The sequence below is a fragment of the Marmota marmota genome, unplaced genomic scaffold (genome assembly GCF_001458135.2).
Source record: "Marmota marmota marmota unplaced genomic scaffold, marMar, whole genome shotgun sequence".
In the NCBI taxonomy this organism is placed as follows: domain Eukaryota; kingdom Metazoa; phylum Chordata; class Mammalia; order Rodentia; family Sciuridae; genus Marmota; species Marmota marmota.
Genome location: NW_026000019.1, coordinates 18,774,653 through 18,779,175, shown reverse-complemented (window position 1 = coordinate 18,779,175; position 4,523 = coordinate 18,774,653). Strand labels below are relative to the sequence as shown.

General features: G+C 44.2%; 1 long non-coding RNA gene across 1 annotated transcript; it reads right to left on the bottom strand.

The window, feature by feature from the left end:
• Positions 1-441: 441 nt before the first annotated feature.
• Positions 442-4,508, bottom strand: LOC125618663. The gene is made up of 2 exons (XR_007350016.1): positions 3,755-4,508; positions 442-2,234 (listed from the first exon to the last, which is right to left on the bottom strand). It is a non-coding gene; the product is annotated as an uncharacterized LOC125618663 (long non-coding RNA).
• Positions 4,509-4,523: the final 15 nt, after the last annotated feature.

Genomic DNA, 4,523 nt, shown 5'->3' with positions numbered 1-4,523 from the left:
CCCCCCCAGCAGCCATTGCTGCTGCCACCAACACTATTCCAACAAGTTCCAGGCAAAACCCACACAACCTGTCTACGCTCTCCTCCCCATGCCGACGTATATGAGATTAAATGTAAGAACTCATTGTGCTGTTCCAGGTCCTTTAACAGTTTTAAAAAATAAAATAAAAATAAATCACACTAACTAAAACAGTCTAGCTAGAAAAATGGAAGAAGAAATTTAAGTCAATGTTAAGTGAAGAATTTCAAATATCTGAGCAAAAAAAAGGGTAAAAAAAATCTCTATCCAGAATATATGGGATCCTGTTTCTTGAGCAAACAACTCATACCACCTACATAGTTGCTTCCATTTCTACCCCAGGACTACGGGAGCTACTTCTCTCACACCGCTGCTCACCTGAGACCCAGTGGCCTGGAAACCAGCTGTCAGTCTGCTTCCCAGTTCTGACACAGCTGCTGAGTGGCTTGTAAAAGGGGCCTCTCTTCTTCTCAGGGTTCCCAGGGCGCTGACAGTTCCAGGTGGCCCCAGACCCAGCAGGCTAGACATGTATGCTTCACCTTGATGTCCCCTGCCTAGAGCCCTGGTACAACTGTCCAGCCTTGCCTGGGCCACACGTCCTGTCTTCCCCATGCCACAGAGTAAGGAAGCGCACAGCTCTGCGGTGGTTTAAAAAGCACGCGGGGCTCCCAGACCTGGTGAATTCACTCAGCGGTTCTATTTTTAGCTACTCTGTTTGCTTTCTTCTCAGAAGAGCCTGATTCCGGTCTGTGTCTTGGGTGCCCTGCCGTGAACACACTCTCTCCCCAGAGCACCTACTTTGATTTCACCCCGAGGGCTGTGCACAGAGAAGTGAATGTGGGGTGGGGTGGGGGGAGAACAGGTATGCTGGCTGTGTCACACCAGCCCCAATTCTAGAATTTGAAGTCACGAGCCCTCTCCGTGGTTCAGCAGTCATCGGCTCACATGCTCCCACCGACCACTGAAAATCCCCGTTTCCTGTGGGCAGAGACAAGCCCGGGCATTTGCTGGGACTACTCGTCCTGCTGTAATGTGGCAGCCAGTCTCTGACATGGCCATCAACATGCAGGTCCCTCACTGTCACATATAACTATAATGCACTAATAAGCCAAATAGATAAGAAAAGATTCCTATTGCCTGCCCTTCACCGGGAAGACTTTCGCAACCCAAAGCCACCATCCAGGGAAATAAGAATTGTCAGACCAGCCCCACAAAGGAAGCTGGGGAGGCTCTAGGCTTCACACCTGCCATGAAGAACACTCTTGAAGACCTAATAATATCTGTATATCTGAATAAATAAATAAGAAAAAAATGATGTGACCCAAGGGGAGCATGGAATGAGAGTAAAGAGCGGGGGAAATGGAAGAAGGTGTCAAGTGAGGAGGATGCTGAGGACCCCCACTGCATGATGTGTTGCCCCAAGTGGGAAAAGATGAAGCCATGTCTCTGCACAGCGTAGGTAGACGGGCAGAGACAGACTGGGAGGAACAACCCTGGATCCGATCTTTGGGATGAATGTGTGGGCATACAGGCAAACACACATGCATGCATGCATTGCTGCCCTTAAAATGCAAGGTCAGCTGTTTAAAAGAACTTAATCTGGATACCTTCAGCATGTTTTAAAAAGCAAATCGTTTGAGTGCCTGCAGAATTTATGACTATGATAGAAAAGTAGAACTGGTCTCTTTCTTCTTTCTTTTTACATCAATTCCCTCATCAGACACATTTTTATCAGGATGGATAAACCAAGTGTGGAAATCAGTGACTCAGCTTCAAAGTGACAGCTCATGCAGGAAGACTAGGATCCTTGCACTGCAGAGAAAGGAAAAAACCTAGAAGTGGTGCCTCTGCCCCATCTCCACTGTGCCCTACCCCTGCCACCGCTAAAAGGAAGGAAGGAAAGGAGAGACAGGGGGTGTCTGACCACACCTTACGATCACTTGGTGGTGAGGGGACACAACAATCTTGGCATCAGATTATTTCCAAGTAACTGCTGCTACTACAGCTGCCACCAGCAGAGGCGAAGGGGAAAAACGCCTGGTGGTGCATCTTACCTGAGGAGCAGGGCGGTACAGGCAGATGAAGGTGAGGCACAGGAACAGCCCCAGCCCCTGGGCCACAAAGGCCACCAGCAATAGCTTGTTCCTCTGGCATCTTGACCGTAGTGTGTTTCCTACATTCTCATCCAGGGGTTGAACCCCTTCCATCTCCACAGTCTGGAAGCAGGGAGGATGCAGATGTGGCCAAGAGGAGCTGGGGGAAGACTGGCGCCTTCCCCACCAGGGAGGAGAAGAAGACCACAGAAAGCTGTCACTCAGAAGATAGACCCCGGTCCCGGGGCCAGAGAGGAAAGGCGATTGAAAGAGCAGAGCGGACTCGCTCAGTTTTCACTTTGCAACTTTGCAAGCAGGCGGGGGAACTTCTTTGTGACTAATCTGAATTTCCCCTTTACTTTCTTTCTTTCTTTTTTTTTTTTTCCTCAGGGCTAACAGGGAGCTGTTTTTGTGGCATTCCAGTTCTGATTTGAGTGACTGTGAAATGACAGTCATAGAAGTGTGCCATTTTCTTAATTTCTCATTGCACTAGTTACCAATTTGTGGGTCACTTGGTAAAGATAAAGATCATCATCCATTGATACAGGAGCTCACAGATCCCTTCCTCACGGTGTCTTAAATCATGTGAAAGACTTAAGGAAAATGTTAGGCTAAGATACTTCTCTCTATTATGTAACAGAACACTGAGCCCATTTTAGGGATTCAGAGAAAAAGCACCCACAGAACATTCTTGAAATGAAAAAGACAACAAAGAAAATAGGAAGGTGGATCATATAGAAATGAAGGAGTAAGACCCTTCAGTTAAGGAGACCAATACATTAAAATAAAGAAGTCAGTATTTATTGAGCATCTATGTGGTGTCAGATACTGTGTTGGATGATCCTGTCATTTTTTTTTCTTACTATGTCCTTTCAGGCAAATTCAATAGACACAGTTAATTTTTTGCATACCAGAAAAGAAGCAGAAGCATATCCTGGGTTTTTTCCCTCCCTCCACTTTGTATTTCCCATATGTCATTTTTGCATGAGGGAACAAAAGTATAGATTCAAATTACCCTTCAAGGTTATTTCATTTTTTAGGCTATGGCTAGACTCAGAACTTGGAAAGTAAAAATATCCTAGCAATAGACTCCTCTTAGCCTTTATCGCTAAAGTAAACGGTGAAATGAAATAAGCAATAAAATTATGTCATATTGGTAAATATTTGCTGAGTATGTAATTTGGGCCCAATGCTGTACTGGACAACTCAGGGATATTGGGCAGGACCTATTTAAGACCAAATTCTGCCTTCCTTCCATGGAAAAATATGTTCCTCTGAGCTCCCTATGGAGTATCCAGCAGATATTTATAGAAAGAAGGGAGAGAGTAATTTTTGGTTATTGGAAATATGTTATATGTAACTTATTTTTACCAAAAATGGATATGAGGCATATTAAAAAGAGAGACAGTTTGCAAGAAATTTAAAGTAGGGGCTGAGATTGTGGCTCAGTGGTAGAGCACTCACCTAGTATGTGCAAGGCCCTGGGTTCTATCCTCAGCAACACATAAAAATAAATAAATAAAACAAAGGTATTGGGTCCAACTACAACTAAAAAACAAATAATTTTTAAAAGAAATGCAAAGTAATTTACTGCAGTATGAATCAATTAAAATGACTAAATACCTTCACTACAATAATCATACCTTGCATTTATTTGGAGAACATTTCAGTCTTCAGAAGTTCAAGGTTTTAGCTGAAAGATAGGTAACTAAGTCACTGTATCAAGACGCCAGGCCCAAACTAGAAACCAACTTCCATCTAAGCTGCTTTGTAATAGTTATCCCCGTGAACAAAGTATGTGCAAAATACAGGGTACAAAGACCAAAATCGAAAGGAAAATCAGTGTGCAAAGCCCACATCTTGCATCATAGCTAAGTTACAAACAAGCATTAGAATCAGTAACTATTGACTCATTTATTTTTCAAAAAATGATTAAAAGACACAACCGCCCCCCGCAAAGCCTGAAATACCAATAGAAACTAGAGACCAGATGCAAAAGAAGTAGGAAAAACTATTTGCGACGAACGGCAGAGAGAATGTATTCCAGTGACTGCCAAAATGATGAACAAACAAACAGTACAGGACCCAAAGCTGTGCCCCGCCCGCAGCGTCCCTTCTCACTGTCACAATCGTCCCTTCTCAAAGAAGAACTGACAAATGCCATGTTTTCTTTAGAGACAATGACAGCTGTGTAGCACAGTGAATTTCCTTCTCTCAAGAAAGCAGTCAACTGGAGCAACAGCTGGACCAGCGCAGCCAGCTGAGCCTCTCCACCCCTGGGCTCCTGGTGGCTCACTGGAGTGAGTGCTGTTGGATATGTGACACTGTGCATTTAGCTGCTTCTTTTTCTTTTCCTCTCTTCTTCTTCTTCTTCTTCTTCTTCTTCTTCTTCTTCTTCTTCTTCTTCTTCTT